The sequence below is a fragment of the Sceloporus occidentalis genome, unplaced genomic scaffold (assembly GCF_023333645.1).
Source record: "Sceloporus occidentalis isolate IW3139 unplaced genomic scaffold, rSceOcc1.0.p SCAF_13, whole genome shotgun sequence".
Taxonomy (NCBI): Eukaryota; Metazoa; Chordata; class Lepidosauria; order Squamata; family Phrynosomatidae; genus Sceloporus; species Sceloporus occidentalis.
In genome coordinates, this window is record NW_028316993.1 from 10,574,915 (window position 1) to 10,592,296 (window position 17,382).

A 17,382-nucleotide genomic window follows, 5' to 3' on the forward strand; every position below is an offset into this window, starting at 1 on the left:
GGTTGGTACAAACCGGCACTAAAAGCCACTTTGCTTTTGAATTGAATTCGAATTGCGTTCAAACTGACTCCCCGTTGCCTGAAAATAGCTTGCCGTTGCCCAAAATTGCGTGTGATCACCTCTCACGCAATAACATGAAACCCCATGATTGCGTTCGGACTGACTTCTCATTGCCCGAAATTGCGTGTGGTAGTCTATCACGCAATAACGTGAAACCCCATGATTGTGTTCAGATTGCCATAGGATTATACTCCCAATTTCCCTTGTCTGATAAACTCCACTGGGTAAGGCTCTTTCCTATGAGAAATATTACCTGCTATTCTCTTTCTGATGGTGGTGGGTTTCCAAAGCCTCAGTTCTGCTTAGCTTTGCAAACTACAGCAGAGATAATCCAGTTTGAGACCACTTTAACTAACCGCCTTGGCTCAGTACTATGGAGTTTTGGAACCTAGTTTGTTGTGGCCCCAGAGCTCTCTAACAGAAAAGGTTCAATGCCTCACAGAACTACAGTTCCCAGAATCCCCTAGCACCGAGACAGGGCACTTAAAGTGGTCTCAATCTGGATTATTTCTGCAGTCTGTTTTGGCCCTAAATTTTACTTTTTCCAGACTTTGCAAGTATAATCCTAAATGGGATTAACTTTTGCAAGGACTGATGATAAGGCCCATTATATTTAGTAGGGTTTTCTCAAATTTAAAGCCATGCCCTGCAAAATATAAGCAGAAAGAAGCAGGAACTGACAGTCCTCTGGTATTCTTAACATGAATAACTTTAAGAGGGTAGGAGAAGCTTCTGTGGGCTAAAACATGCCCCATCTTAAAAGATTCTGAATTGTTGTCTATCACAACTAGTTCTCTTGAAGGGACACACACCTGTGGAATTCAAATGTACACCAGGGATGTGCAATGTACATTATATGCACCCAACAATAGGTCCCATTACTCTTCTTTGGCTCCTCAGTGCCCCCTGGACTAGGGCCACTTCTGTGGGTTGACTTAGAAGCAAGCCCCTCCAGAGGCAGGTTTACTCCTCCTCAGCCTGGAATGGTGGCCATATATATATATATATATATATACACACACACACACACACACACACACATACACACACTACTGGCTGTGGGGGCTAGGGCTGATGGGAATTGTAGTCCAGCGATATATACATATCTATAGATAGATAGATAGATAGATATGTCGCTGGACTACAATTCCCATCAGCCCTAGCCCCCACAGCCAGTAGTAGGCAACAGTGGGAGTTGCAGCCCCATAGCTTCTGTAGAGCCACAGCTGCTCTTTGAAGCAGAGCTGGGAACCATGAGCTCCAAGAGGCTCCACAATGGTTCCCAGCATCCCTCACTGCTGCAGGCCAATATGACTGGCTCCCCAGTGCTGCTGGGAACTGTAGTCCAGGTTCTCTGGAAGGGCGGGGCTTGCTGCCAAGGGGGCGTGTCCTTCCGTTGCTTCTTTGAATTGCCCTCCTCGCAATCCAGGCCGCAGCGGCCCCTAGCGGCGGAGGCGAGTATCGCTTTTGCGCTCAGCGACCCCTGAAGACTTCCGCTTCCGCGGATCTAACCAATCGAGGCCCAGCTCGGCCTCGACGTCACTTCCGGGCGCGGACTTCCGCTTCCGAGGTTGAAGGCCGCCCGAGGTTCGGTCCGCGGTTCTTTTCCCTTCCTTGTGTTTTGGTTTGGTTCTTTCCCTCCCCCGGGAAACCCGACCCTTCTCCGCTGCCATCATGTCGCCTGGCCTCGGGACTAGCGCCGCGAGCGTCTCCTCACGGTGAGCCAAGGGCCCCGGTCGGGAACAGCTCAGGCTTGGCACCGCTTTCTGGCTCACTGCTATGGAATTCTGGGAGTTGGCAGGATCTGAATGGCAGGAAGGAGCTGCCCCAGCCACAACCGTGTCCTCAGAGGATTCCCTTCTTGCCTTGTAGATACATACAATCGTAGAGTTGGAAGAGACCACATCCAGTCCGACCCCATTCTGCCATGCAGGAAATCTCAGCCCGGTGATGGCAAACCTATGGCATTTGTGCTCAGAGGTGGCACTCAGAGGTGGGCACATGTGCCATCATTGCCCCAGCACAGAGTTTGTTACTAGGAAGCCAGAGGGACGTGGCACTTTGCAATGAATAAGTGGGTTTTGGGTTGCAGTTTGGGCACTCGGCCTCGAAAAGGTTCACCATCGCTGTCTCAGTCAAAGCATCCCTGGCAGATGGCCATCCAGCCTCTGCTTAAAGTCTGATGAAACCTTTTGTGCCTCTCATTGGATTATAGAAACGATTCGTGTAATTCCTCTGCGTTGGAGGGACCTGGGTGCTTGGGACTTACTCCAGGGCCTTCTTGGTGGCTGCCCCAGAGAGACCAGATCGGCTCCTTCCTTGCTGGCCTTCCACCTGCACCCAGAGACCCACCAAAACAGGGTGTTTTTAAAGGAGAGACTTGGGATGCCGTCTCCTTTTAAAGTGCTTTAAACAGTTTTAGCTTTTAAAGCTTTATATCGGTCTTTCAATAAGCCATCTATTTTAATATTTTAATAATTTAATTCCACTTTAATGGACCACTTTTCTATGTTGTTAACTGTACTATTCTTTTAACATTGCGAACTGCTCTGAGTCACAGTGTTATATTTAATATAAATACATATAATAATAATAATAATAATAAAAATCTGGACACATTTCAAAATTAATGCCTCCCCCCCCCCTTTCAACAAATTAAATCAGATTGCGAATATGAAAGAAGACTTATGCTTTACTAGAATATAAAAACTACCATTAAAATGGTAACATTGGGCCTGAACAGACAGGCCAAAATAAAGCTGCTTCGGGTCTCTTTGGAGGTATGCTGTTTAAATGATGCATGCATCTTAAGAGTCCAGAAGCTGCACCAAAGCCACAATCCAGTCCTAAGGGCTGGTGCACAGCTTTGGCGCAGCTTCTGGACTCCTAGGAGGCATGCATCATTGAAACAGCATACCTCCAAAGTGACCCGAAGCAGCTTTATTTTGGCCTGTCTGTATGGGGCCGAAGTTTCATATATGGGCCAACTATTGAGTCATCCAGCACCTCTTCACTTAGGGTAGTTAAAATAATGGCATTTGCTTTCATGAGGGATGACTTAGGGAGCTGGGGATGTTTAGCCTGGAGAAGAGAAGGTTGAGAGATGATATGTTATAGCAATGGACTCCAAATTGGGTGACTTTACAGTAGGAGTAGACAAATTCATGAAGGATGACTAATGGAAATTAACGGCCAGTAATGTTCTGTATACAGGGGCATAGTTGCTGTATATGCACTCCAGCGCATTCCAGACGCGCAAAAAATACATACTAGGTACGTACTAGGGTTAGGAAAGGACATCCTTTCCGGATGCCCTAACCCTAGTACGTACCTAGTACGTACAAAATGGTGGCGCCCTATACACATGGGCTTAGCGTCTGCACGTCCCCCTGCGCTTGCGACGTCACGAGTGTGCCATTTGCACACTTGTGCGTCACAACTGCGACGCAAAAAGAAGTCGCTTTTTGCGGCTTCTTTTTCCGCCGCCGGGAAGCCCTCCCCGTTTGGAGGCTGAGGCTTCCCGGCGGCGGAAATGGAGGCGGCGGCAGACCGCCCTTTTTGGGTGATCTGTAAACCGCCACCAATACATGAGGCAGTGGTGCTGGACCACCATTTGAACAACATAACACATTGGAAAAGCCAATAATGATCAATAAGTAGAAGGCAATGGGGAAAAATAGGAGACCAAAACAAGACTAGGTTACAGGTGGATTGACTCAAGGAAACCACGGCAGAATCTGAGCGGCATTGTAGATGATGGGGCACTTAGGAGGTCTCTCATTCACAGGGTCTCCATAAGTAAAAGTTGACTTGATGACACGTCAACATTAGGAAGAACTTCCTGACAGACAGTGGAACACACTCCCTCAGAGATTGGTGAAGTCTCCTTCTATGGAGGTTTATAAACAGAAGCTGGACGGCCCTCTGTCAGGGTGCTTTGATTCTGTTTTCCTGCATGACGGGATTGGACTGGGCCACATGGCCCTTGTGGTCTCTTCCAACTCTGATTCTATGAAGAGAGGTGGAAAATGTTTCCATTTAACTAAATATTCTAATTGTCATAGTATTTTGAGGGTTTTTCTGGCTATGTGGCCATGTTCTGTAAGAGTTTCTTCCTGACGTTTCACCAGCATCTTCAGAGAACGCTAACCTGGGAGAGAGTGGGTATATATATTGTGTGACTCTGGGTGAGGAGGAGTGATTCCCATGTTAATCTGTGTATTGTTCTGTTGTTGATGGCCTCCTCAGGGTAGGAGGATATGCAAAAGAGGATTAGTGTCTGCTAATTGGTGATCATTGTTTGCCGGGAAAGCCTCTGACCCTGAGTGGTTTCTCATTTGCATTCGCTGAGTCCTGGTTTTGGTGTCCTTCAGGACTGGTAGCCAAGCTTTATTTACTTTGAGGGTTTCTTCTTTTCTGTTGAGGTTCTCCAAGCCTATGGCTCCAGGTCATTAATTGCTCCCCATTGGGCCACCAGTCTCTCCTGCACCATGCCCAGCAGCAACAACACTTCCTCCTGCAATTGCTGCACCTCACCCTTGTGCTCCTCTCACTACTGTCCCATCATATGAGCACCAACATTGGCAACCCAATTGGAGTAGCGTCCCTCTGCATGCCCACTGCTGAGCAGGTGCTGCGCAATAACATGGTGGACGTTCTTTTGCTGTTGGGATGAGCGCTGCCCAAGGCTCTTCTAATGGATGTGGTTTCAGTCAGGTCAGCAGCCACCACTACTGCCCCTGCCCCATTTCCAAAATCTAATCCTGTGCCCAACAGGCCAGTGTTTGCAGTATCATCACCAATCATGGGACCAGGTTGTCATCTTCTGGCTTTTGGAGTTTGTTGTCGCCCTGTGAATGCATTGGAGTTCTGAGAATCTGTCAAATCCAGCAGTAACCAAGTTCAAAAGCTCAGGCTAGCAGTTAAAGTAGTTAAAGCTGAGGATGTGGAGCTTCTGTGAATCATGGGGTATGTGTGGACCTAGGAGCCTAGCTCTTTATAACTGCTATCAGAGGCTTTAAAGCCCATCATAAGGAGGAGATGGAGAGCTGTGTCTAGGTCAGTGGTTTCTAACCTATGGATCGGGACCCCTTTGGGGGTCGAACGACCCTTTCACAGGGGTCGCCTAAGACCATCTGAAAACACATATTTGCATATAGCAATGAAAATAATTTTATAGCTGAGGGTCACCACAACATGAGGAACTATATTAAAGGGTCGCGGCATTAAGAAAGTTGAGAACCACTGGCCTAGGTGGACATTTTGACCCAAGAGGTGATCAGCAATGGTTCCTCTTCATCTTGGAGAGAAGTGACCAGTGGGGTGCCATAGGGTTCTGTCCTGGGCCCAGTACTATTCAACATCTTTATGAACAACTTGGATAAAGGAATAGAGGACATGCATATCAAATTTGCAGATGATACCAAATTAGGAGGAGGAGGTAATACCCCAGAGGAGAGGATCAAAATTCAAAATGACTTTTATTAATGCTGGGCCAAAACTAACAAAATAAATTTCAGCAAGGAGAAATGGAAAATACTGCACTTAGGCAGGAAAAAAAATGAAATGCATAGATATAGGATGGGGGACATCTGGCTTGACAACAAACAGTACATGTAAAAAGTATCTAGGAGTCCTAGTAGCTCAAAGTCCCTAGTTGCACAAAGTCCCACTGAGTCAACAGTGTGATGCAGCAGCTAAAAAGGCCAATGCAATTCTAGGCTGCATCAGTAGAAGTACTGTTGGCCCTCCACATTCATGGGGGTTAGGGAAACAAGACCCCCGTAAATGTGGAAAAAAAACATGAATGGACTGCTCCCCCCCCCAATGTCGCAGCCATTTCCAGAGTGGGAGGAGCTCGGAGGACTGGGGTGCTCCCTTCCTCTGTCCCCTCTTGCTGTGGAAATCTCTTGGAGAAGCATTTCCAGGGCAGGAGGGGCTCAGGGGACTGGGGCACTCCCATCCTCTGCTCCCTCCTGTTCTCCAAGCCATTTCCAGGACAAGAGGGGCTGGGGCAGAGGGAGAGCCTGGGAGGGAGGAAGGAGGAGTACAGGCCAGGCTTAGCCATGGGTTTAACATTTGCGAATAACCAAAGCTGTGATTGTAAAACCCACAAAAGTCGAGGGCCCACTGTATAGTGTCTAAACCAAGGGAAGTAATAGTGCCACTCTATTCTGCTTTGGTAAGGCCTCACCTGGAATACTGTGTTCTGGGCACCACAGTTAAAAAAAGATGTCGACAAGCTGGAGTGTATCTAAAGGAGGGAGACCAAAATGGTTAAGGGTCTGGAAAACATGCCTTAGGAGGTGAGACTTAGGTAACTGGGTATGTTCATAGAAGAGATGGCGAAGAGGTGATATGATAACCCTGTTTAAGTATTTGAAAGGGTGTTGAGGATGGAGCATGAAATTACCATGTTTCTGCAATAGCTGTCTACTGTATAACCCATCATGTAATTAAACTTTGCAATACTTTAAGGCAGGAAAGGTTCATTTGCAACTCCTGACAGCCACAGGCTGGAACACTATTTTTAAAAGCTAATGCTTTTAAATGCAACCTCTGCTTCTTTTAGATGGTTTGCTTGCTACTGGTATCGAAAGCTAGTGCATGACTTCTTTGTTACTAATACACTACAATTTATTTAGCTGTTATTTTTGTTTTAAAAAATACACTCGAAAGATAAATGGCTGTAAATCCCACCCGAATGAGCCACCCAATGCAACACTTACTAGTAACAACTGTGGCGCGCGACAGATGGTCCCAAAGTGCTGTGCTGCCACCGATTCTAGGGTTAGGGACTGCGCACCAGCCTGGTATGTCCCAGGCCATAGTAAAGTAATGACATTAGGAGATGTTATTTTGATAAAACACCAGCATCTTCTCAATGCTAGGGGGGAAATAATGTACTGTATATACTATATAGCATTGCTGCATCTATCTAACACAGAACCTCCAACTTCTGGATTTCAGAGAAGACATATATAAAATTCTGCTGCTGATGCCTGTGCTATATTTTATCAAGTTTCATCACAAAAAAATCAATGTTTTGCCCTAGTTCATAATTTTTATGTAAGAATACGCTTTTCTTAAATATGTTTGATAGGTTGTGGATTTACTATTAAGATACCATGAGTGTACCGCTAATATATTTGTTTATATGGCACTCAGATTTCAAATTATACTAAATAGAAGTTATTTTTTTTAAAGAAATCTGATTGAAATGAAAATCAGATTTCAGTAAAAACCCACTTTTCTTGATTAGGGAGAAAACCCCATAGATTTTAATCTCTGCTATTTTGAGCCTGTTCCTATGGCTACCTTTCGGTTGCTAAAGCAGAAACTTTCAGGCCTGATGGTTCGCTGCCAGTGAGTGTGGCTGCTTTCTGCTTTGTACAGCATTTCAGGAGGCTAATGTAAAACACTAAACCTGTTTTGGAAAACAAAAATAAAATAAACGATCTTGCTAGCGATAGATCTAGGATGTGCCGGATATTTGCAGTCTTTAGCGGTCAACACTGGAAATTGGTTCATGTGTTTGGAGCATGTTGCTATTGCTAATACTTGCAGGCTAATACCTGAGAAGTATTAATTAAAGACATTTTTATTTCTTTTAGAGCTTTGGCTTTCCTGTTTCACAGAATGCTTATGACTGTAGTCCTGACTTCATTGCAAAGAAGTGAGGCCCATTGACCTCAGTATGATTTACTTCTGAGGACTGAATTGCCTACCTTGACACAGCATCCTTGTGCACTGGCTTGCTCCAGTCCAGGAAAGACAGTTTTGACTTTGCTTAGTACAAGAAAGTCAGGGATGGTCCCAGAATTCATGTATGTGCTCCATGAATGAGTGCTGGTGGGGAAAAGCACCAGAATTTGGACAAATTTCTGTTTTGGACTACAGTTCTCTATGCATGTTTGCTTGGAATCTGATCCCAATGAGTGTGTTCAACACTGCAGCGTAGCTATTACTTTAAAACTGTATTTCTTTCACCTTTTGTATTTTATTTGCTCCGGAGTTGCATACAAATTCTCACTTGGCATGCGGTCTACTTAATCAACCATTCCTGTGACTTCTAGTTCATCAGTCTGATTAAATTTGTATACCATTGTATGTGGGTAGAAACAATTTGTTGTTGTTAACTGCCTTCTAGTTGGAAATCCCATGAATGAGACACCTCCGAATTACCCTATCCTCAGCAGCCCTGCTGAGGTCCTGCAGACTTAGGCCTGTTACAGACAGCCAAAATAAAGCTGCTTCGAGTCACAGTGGAGGTATAGTGTTTCAATGATGCATGCGTCCTAAGAGTCCAGAAGCCACACCAAAGCCACACTCCAGTCCTGAAGGGCTGGAGCATGGCTTTGGCGCGACTTCTGGACTCTTAGGACGCATGCATCATTGAAACACCATACCTCCACTGTGACTCGAAGCAGCTTTATTTTGGCTGTCTGTAACAGGCCTTAGCCATGTCTTCCCTGACCGAATCTATCCATTTAGAGCGCGGTCTTTCTCCTTTCCTACTGCCCTCCACTTTACCAAGCAGTATTGTCTTTTATATTGAATCATTTTTTGAACATTTTCAAACCATGTATGCTTAAATCCGTGTATAAGAAGGGCCAGCTGTATACAGAAAGCCAGCTGGCATAAAAATGTTTTTCCTTGGCAGTGAAAGGCCAGCAAGGAGGAGGCCAACCTAGCCTCCTGAGGAAGGGCATTCCAGAGGATGAGAGCAGCCACCGAGAAGACTCTGTCCTGTGTCCTCACTCATCTTGGTGGGGCCAAAAGAAAGCCTTTTCCTGCAGAAATATGACAGACTCAATTTAGTTATCCTAGCTTCTAAGGAGAAGTCTGGCTTGATTTGACCTAGGACTCACTTATTTGTCTTTTAGCAATCCACAGTATCTGAAGAACTTTTCTCCAGCATTGCATCTCAAATGAGTTGATTTTCTTCCTATCAGTTTTCTTCACTGTCCAGCTTTCACAACTGTACATAGAAATGGGAAATATGATGGCTTGTACTGTCCTAATTTTAGTATTCAGTGATACATCTTTACACTTAAGAATCTTGTCTAGGTCCTTTATAGCTGCCCTTCCAAATTTTAATCATCTTCTGATTGTATGACTGCAGTCTCCACACTGATTAATGATAATTGTTAATGATCATTATTTTTGTTCTTTTAATGTTCAACTGTAGACTTATCCATGCTATTTATTCTTTGACTTTCTTCAATAATCATTCCAAATCTTTGGTATTTTCTGCTAGTAGTATGGTGTGATCTGTGTATCTTAGATTATTGATGTCCGTTCCACCAGTTTTCACACCACCTTCTTCCGAATCCAATGCTGCTTTTCATGTGATGCTTTTGGCATACAAGTTAAACATATAGGGTGATAAAACATAGCCTTGCCTGACCCCTTTTTCAATTGAAAACCACTCTGTTTCTCCATATTCTGTCTTGAGAGATTCTAAGTGTGAAGAGATTTTAAGTTCAGGCAGTCCGCATAAAATTGCTTTATTTTACAACCATCTCTTGGAGATTGAAATGGAAAAAGAAGTTATTAAAGAACAAATGGTCAAGTGGTCACAAGATGTAAAGCAAAATATTTTGTTTGGCAAAATGCTAACAGGGGACAGAGAAAAGGCAGAATTACTCGACACCTTCTTTGCCTCAGTCTTCTCAGAAAAGGCAAAGGATGCTCAACCTGAGGATAATGGAACAGAGGACAGAATAGGGGAATTTCAGCACAGAATAAGTAAATAGATAGCACAGGAATATCTGGTTAATCTAAATGAATTTAAGTCTCCAGAACCAGATGACCTACATCCAAGGGTATTAAAAGAGCAGGCAAATGTAATATCGGAGCCATTGGCAGTAATCTTTGAAAACTCCTGTAGAACAGGAGAAGTTCCAGCAGATTGGAGGAGGGCAAACGTCCCCATCTTCAATAAGGGGAAAAAAGAGGATCCCAACAATTATAGTCCAATTAGTCTGACATCTATACCAGGAAAGATTCTAGGGCAGATCATTAAACAGATGTGCATCCCTTGCACATCTACAGTTTTGTGATTCTAAATTTCTGATTAAACATTCTCTGAGTAAAATGACTGGCAACTATTACATGAATGGAAGGCTGGAGGTTTTCTTCTGTCTACAAGACACACTTGCTGGAATGTGCTGATTGAATTCAAGGCTACTCACATGTGAATGCAGCTGGACTGAGATGAGGAAGGGGCCATCTGAAGAATCCTGATCTTACTTTGAGGGAGTGGAAGAAATTCTGTTTCCTCATTAATTTTTAGTTTTAAAAGCCATACTGTTTCTCACACTTGAAATCTTATAACCATTAGTACTTTGTCTAATACCTGAAGTCTTAGGTCTGTTGCAGAGTAATTATAGAAAGTGAGACACTAAAAGGCCACCTACTGTTTAGCTTGTAATGATGGAAAGATGTTTGCCTGCCTGTTAAAGCGAACGTGTTGCTGTTTTCCCCACATAGATTTGTTGATGTTTGTACTGACTAGCATAATTAACAATGTCGCTGGTGCAGACTGTAATCTACCAGCTCTGTTGTTTTTGAAGTGCAGACTTTGTAGATCTTCTCAACCTGTCTATGGAGGAACAAAACATGGCCTCTTAGGCAAATGTCTTTGCAATTATTCATCTCATTGATTCATCAACTAGTCATTGACAATATTTATCTGGTTGGTCAAGCATTCCGCTCCCGGATCATGCATTAAAAACTATATATGTTGGCCTAAATACTCTAAAAGCACTAGAGCTGTTCTTAGAAGCTAAGCAAAGAGAGGCCTGGTTCACACTTGGATGGGAGACTACCACTGAATACCAGGTGCTGTAGGTTATATTTCAGAGGAAGGAACTGTCAAAACCACCACTGTGTATTTTTGTCTAAGAAACCCAATGAAATTCATGGGGTCTCCATAAACCAACTTGAAGACACAGACATGTTGATTTCACTGTTTGACTTCAACAGTTTTGCAGTTCTTTCGCTCCTAGCCAAATGATATTAAATGTAATCTTTTTAATATAAGAACAAGATTGCTGATAGGAATTTTAATGATACGGTAGGATGACTTTCACTGTGGCTTTACATCTGGTTGACACAGTGATAGCTTGAAGAATGACAAGATGGGCAGATGTCACTGTAACACATGTTGGTATAAAACGAGTGGCATTAATCGGTTTTTCAAAGGCTTAATCTGGTAATTTTTTTGCCAAGTCAAATATTGTATATTTGTGGTTATAAGAATATTAACATTCATAAGAAAAAAAATAGCTGGGGCTGTTGAGAATTCTGTGTTTCACAGGGAAGCCTCCATGGAGAATAATAATGTGATTGTGATGATAAGACCAAACTTCTATTAACCGTAGGAAAAAGTAGTTTTTATTTGCTTGAGTGCATCTTCATTGCTAAGTGTACCTATTTGGAAGGGACCAATGTCTGAGCAAACAGAGTGAAGACCAGGCAGTGACTTGTTGAACAGATATTCTTGTTACTTTGGTAATTAATTTTTCATCTTATATAAGTTGGTTGCATAAGAGAGAGCAAAGGACATACCTGCTTTTCAACTGGCATGTCCACACCAGACCGTTCTAGCATGATTTATTTTAAGGTGGCCAGTTGCTTCTGCAGTTTGAACCAAATATTGTGGCCACACTAATACAATGTTATAATTAGGTTATAAATATATTGACCAATGTATTCTCAGCTTTTAAAGCATGGACATGGATACCTCACAATATAATACATATTTGCTGCCATTAGCAGAGGCCTCTGTGCAGTGTCTGTGTATCAGTTGCCACATTGTATGAGGTGGAGGTTAAGTTGCACTCATATCTTGCTGGTGAATGTCCCAGAGACAACCAGTGTGGGAATAAAATGTTGCACTAGATCAGTGCTTCTCAATTATTTTCTGTCATGCCCCCCCTAGGAAGAAGAAAACATTTCGCGCCCCCCGCGTGACTGTAAATAGTATCATTTGTCTATAAAATTGTTATAAGTACACCTCTGCATAACAGAGCCTTGCGCCCCCCTTTATGGAGCCTCGCCCCCCCCCGGGGGGCCCGCCCCACTATTTGAGAAAGGCTGCACTAGATAGACCTCTGGGCCAATAGAACATGATTATTCTTACATATTCATGTAAAAGTGTGGGTTGTGTGCTGTTCCTTGTAGTACAACATTTGCACAAGCATTTCACAACTTTGGCTTTTATTATATTATATTATATTATATTATATTATATTATATGATTTGAATATGTTCATATTCAGCAACATGTTGTTGTCGTTGTGTGCCTTCAAGTCATTTCTGTTTATAGCAACCCTAAGCTGAATTTCCAGTGAGAGGAAGTGAGATACTTGGACATTTTAAAGCAGTTGGAAAGTGGGATTAACTGGGACTGTCCCTGCCAAATTAACTAGCTGTATGGTGATGGACACAATTCAATTGTTCCCACGTTGCAGGTCTGATCCTAAGCTGTTGATTTGTTACTCTGAAACAAGCCAGACTAATAAACCCTTGATGAACCAAGGTCTGCCTTTGATTTATCAATCCGTGACTTGCTTAGAAACAACAAACTAGGACCCTGTCTTTGGATGTCATACACAGTTTTCAGTTTCTAATTTATTTTGTCTGCTGGGCCATTTTGCATCATCTGTATGCACAAGCGTATTATTTATTTTAGCATTTTCTGGTTTGATTTATGCCTTCTATCGGAAACTGTTCATTCTTTTCAGTGTCGTTCCTTTTTAGATTTTGCATACCTTGTTGTGTTAAAAGAGTGTGCCCAAATTTTGTTTTGTTGTTGTTGTTGTGTGCTTTCAGGTCATTTCTGACTTATGGCATTCCTATCATGGGGTTTTCTTGGCAAGTTTGTCAGGAGAAGCTTGCGATTGCCACCCTGTGAGGCTGAGAAAGTGTTACTTGCCCATGTTCACCCTGTGGGTTTATATGGCTGAGCTGGGATTCAAATCCTGGTTTCCAGAGTCATTTTCCAAATCTCATTCCACTACGCCACACTGGCTCGAATTTCAAATTTGTTCAAAGTTCAAATTTCAGCACTGTTATAATACAATCCAAAACAAATCACTAAAAATAAATGCAAATGAACATGAAGTATAATTGAATTAAATCAATAGAAACGAAAAATTAGTACATATCAATAACATGCACAATCATAAATTACACACCTTTCTTTAAAAAAAAACCTAGCAGATAAAACGTCAAAGAAATCTTATTAAGAGAATTCTTACTGGAATACAGTTTTAGTTTTAAGAAATTAGTTTTATTCTTGCTTCCCATAGGTATCATGGTGGACAATTTGGTCATTGAAACATATATATTAATGTAATTGCCTGTGGGAAAGGTTAGGATTTCTTCTTTACTCCCATTCCATTTTTCATTGTCTGTCAACCACTTTGGGCCCCTTTCTGGGAGAAAGAAGGCATATAAATTAATTAAGTAAATGAATAAATTATGGAGTTCCACCAGCTCTTGAGCATCAGAAATTTAATCAACTGTTTCATTTTGCAGTTTGGATCCATTTTGTAATTCAGTTCATTCTATGGGTGTGGGTGAAATTTACCAAAGGTTGGAGAGGTATTTTGGTTTCGCTGTTGGAAACCAAGAAGATTTCACATCACTGCCCCGGAGTAGTGAAGTGAGAACAGTTACTCATACTTGCTCCCCGCGGTCACCTGCCTGTCTCCCAGCTCAAAATCTCCATTTGGAATAGAACCACATCTTGATGTAGTATTATTCTAAGGTTTTAATTTAAGGTTATTTTCAGTCCTAGATCCATCTCTTAACTATTTTTCCTTGAATTTAAGTTGTGCTTTTTACATTTCCAATGTGCTATTCAGTTTTGTTTTTCTTATGTTAAAAGTCTTTAAAATATTGTTAAAATTTTAGCATTTTTTAGGTTTGTTTTTAAAACACTTAAATGACATTTTAGCACTGTATTATTTAAACATGGGGTTTTTTTTGGGGGGGGGGAAATCTTTTTTGCCTTGCACTTGGTTGCTTGTGTAGTCTGAAGCACTTTATAACCTCCAACGTCTCACACACAAAAGCCTGGACACTCTGACATATGTATAACCCTTCTGTTTTCAGACCAAAGATAGTTGCCCAAGCCCCTTGCTTTTTCAAGATGTTAAGAAATTTAATAAAGCGATCAGTTAATGGATGAGAGCTGTAGCAACCTTGCACTGTCTTCTTGAGTAGCTGTGTATTTGTGTGTGTGTGTGAGAGAGAGTGTGTGTATGTGTAAATGATTGACAGTGTTGTTAAAAGGGAAAGGATAAATCCTTAAAAGCAACAAGGAGCAGGCACCAAAGACTGGGATCTCGGTAAATAGAGGCACCTGAACAAATAAGCGTGTCTTTGCTGTTTTTACTGCTTTACTATCAACAGATAGTAAAAGGTCAGTCACAATGCCGACTTCTTTGTTAGTCTCAAAGGTGCTACAAGGGTTGCATAAATTTTGGGAGTTACTTTATTGGATTCTGACACATTCTGCACATTAATTTGAAATATCCACTTACGCTTTCTTAATTGTATGCACCGTTGTTTATTTACGTCACACTAATTTAAAAGATTTTGGTACAAACTGGCATAGAATAATAAGGTAGCTCTCATTTTGGGATCTTTATTAATAAAAAAAGAGAGAATTATAATTCTCAAGTCATCACAGCAAGAGCATGAATAAGGATTGTTCAGTTACAGCAGCAGTATTAAGGAATCTAAGTATTGTGTTACGGCAACGGCAAAAATGATGGAGTCACAAGAATTTTCTTCTCAGCACTACCTCCCATGCAAACATAAAAAATTAGATCCAAAACACGCTGTAGAAAGCATCCATTTTGTGATTGCTTTAACTGCCCTGGCTCACTGCAAGGGAATTCTGGGAATTGTAGTTTATTGTAGCACCAGAGCTCTTTGACAGAGGAGGCCAAATGTCTCACCAAAAGTACAGTTCCCTGGATTCCCTAGCACTGAGCCAGGGCAGTTAAAGCAGCCTCAAAATGAGTCATTTCTGCAGTGTTTTGGACCCTCGATAATCTTTTGATCCAGTGGTTCTCAAAAGTGAGTACAACAACATTAAAGCTAAATAAAACAAACTAAAATATTGATTTATTTTAAATATATTGAGTTCGCTGTGTTTTTTTCCCTTCTTTCTGCTTCTTCTGGGGAAGCATTTGCAGTGCATGGTAACTTAATGAAACTCGATGCTTCTCTGTATACAGTTTTATTGTTCATCTGATTGTAGACGAGAGTTTAACATTTAAGTAATTTGAAGATCTACAAAAACACTTAGTATGGGCATTAAATGTTGCTAAGCAATAGGAACTCACCCCTGTGTAGTGAGGGGAATTTACAGAGTATGTAACTGTCAAGTTTGTAAGACAGAGCTGTGTGCTTCATGAAAACTGCTGTTTAAAACCTGCTAAAACGTAGATGATTTGAAAAAGGAGGCAGAAATACTTTGCCTTCAAGATTGGGTATTGCTTCATTTTAAGTAATGGAACTTCCATTATGTCCTGAGGTCAAGGTAGAGCTCCAGTGCTGATCCAGGATCAGCTCTTAATTCAGGATACTACCCTTTATTTTGACCTTGTATCAAAGGGAGGATTTTGTGCATGAGTTCAGAAGAATGAGCTACTGCTATACTCTAGACAAATGCATTTTAAAGCAAGATAGGTAGGTGAAGATATACTAAAAAAGGAGAGAGAAGTGAGAAAAACCCAGAAAAACCCTCATCAAGGAAACTGGATTTCTGCGGCCTGAATGAAACATCCAGATATAATAAATGTATGTATTTTTGTTCTTCTTGTGTTTTAATTCTGCTTCTTGTGTATGGTTTCATTCTTTCATTCTAGCACTAGAGATCCTAGTCTTGAAGAACTCACTGTGCACAGCACTGGAGCTCTACCTTGACCTCAGGACATGTTGCTATACCTCTCTCTCTTACACACACACTGTAATATGTATGCTGCTCTATCCTATCAGACACCACCCAAATGTGAGGAAATTCTCATCATCCCCAGCCACTGCAGCCAGTTGGATATGATGGTGATTGTGGTCCAATGCATTTGGAGGATGGGTTACTATACTTTCAGGCTTATCAGTTGCCATAAGGTTGCTTCTGATAAAATCGATAATTGATTCTGAGAAGCCATGATAGAGTTGTTAGCTGTGCCTGTGCTTAAGATACCATGAGAATCTTTCTTTGAGACATGTAATATGCCCATTCTTCTAGAAGTTAAACCTAGAAGCCTAGAAACTTGCCATTTTGAATAAAATCAGAGCCAGGATCCTTGGAAGAAACCAGTATCTAATTTTTGTATGTTTGTCAGAGTTTTTATTATTACACATTCAGCTAATCTTAGTACATTAATCAATTTTTATATTTTGCAATAATGTCTGAGTGACCTCTTTATTACCATTTGATAGAACTTCCATATTGAATGTGAATGTATACCGTAATGATGCTGTTGCCTCTTTATTCTCTCCGGGTAGATTTCTATCATTTGTTCTTGTTGTTTTGTGCTTTCAAGTTATGACTCATGATGACCCTGTCATAAGGTTTGCCATTGCCTTAGGCTGACTTGCCCAGGGTCAAGTCTAGTGTAACACTCTTAACTACTACTACTACACCGGCTCTTATTACTAGTATACCTTGAAGCATTGAATGTTTGAGTTTTGCTCTGACTTTTCTGTGAAGCCTTTCTGAATTTTAGTAGCTTTTCCTTTTCTAGTGGCTGAATTAGGCATATTGATGATCTTTTTTAATTAAAAAAAATGCTTACTGAAAAGCTTTAATAATGCTAGGATACCAATTCCTGAGTCTTAAGATAAGTAGTGAGGCTAACTTTACTGGGATCATTGGATTTATGAATGCTAACGGACTGGAATTTAATTCCATACGAGTAATTTGCTCATTATCACTGATCAGAGACAGGGCTCCTTCCATGCCGCTTTCTTTGAAGAAATCTTTAGATTGGGGTGGGATCCATCTGCTTTTGCACTTTCGTGCTAATTATTTTCATCCTATGGTACGGCTGGCAGGGAGTATTGCTGCTTTCGTGTTGACGTTTCTTCACTGTGTTTCCCTTTTGGTGTTTCATTTCTGAGATGTGCACTTGATGAACTGGTACTTTCCTTATTTGCAGAAAGCCCAGTGTGTGTTGAGAAAAAGAACACGCAGGTGAAATTTGTTTCTCGCAAAATAACATTTATCAGTTAAATCTTAATAAACCTTGTAATGTGTTTAGGCTTGGTAGCGGAGATGAAGCAGGAGTTTACTTT

At 41.6% G+C, this 17,382-nt stretch overlaps 1 protein-coding gene across 3 annotated transcripts in view; it reads left to right on the forward strand.

Moving 5' to 3' along the window:
- The first annotated feature begins 1,623 nt into the window (after positions 1–1,623).
- Positions 1,624–17,382, forward strand: part of LOC149304928 (protein phosphatase EYA3-like) — a 65,295-nt gene continuing 49,536 nt past the window's right edge. For all 3 annotated transcript variants that reach the window (XM_089479499.1, XM_089479501.1, XM_089479502.1), the window contains exon 1: positions 1,624–1,778. The gene's annotated coding sequence lies outside the window, so the exon portion shown is untranslated. The remainder of the gene's footprint in view (positions 1,779–17,382) is intronic.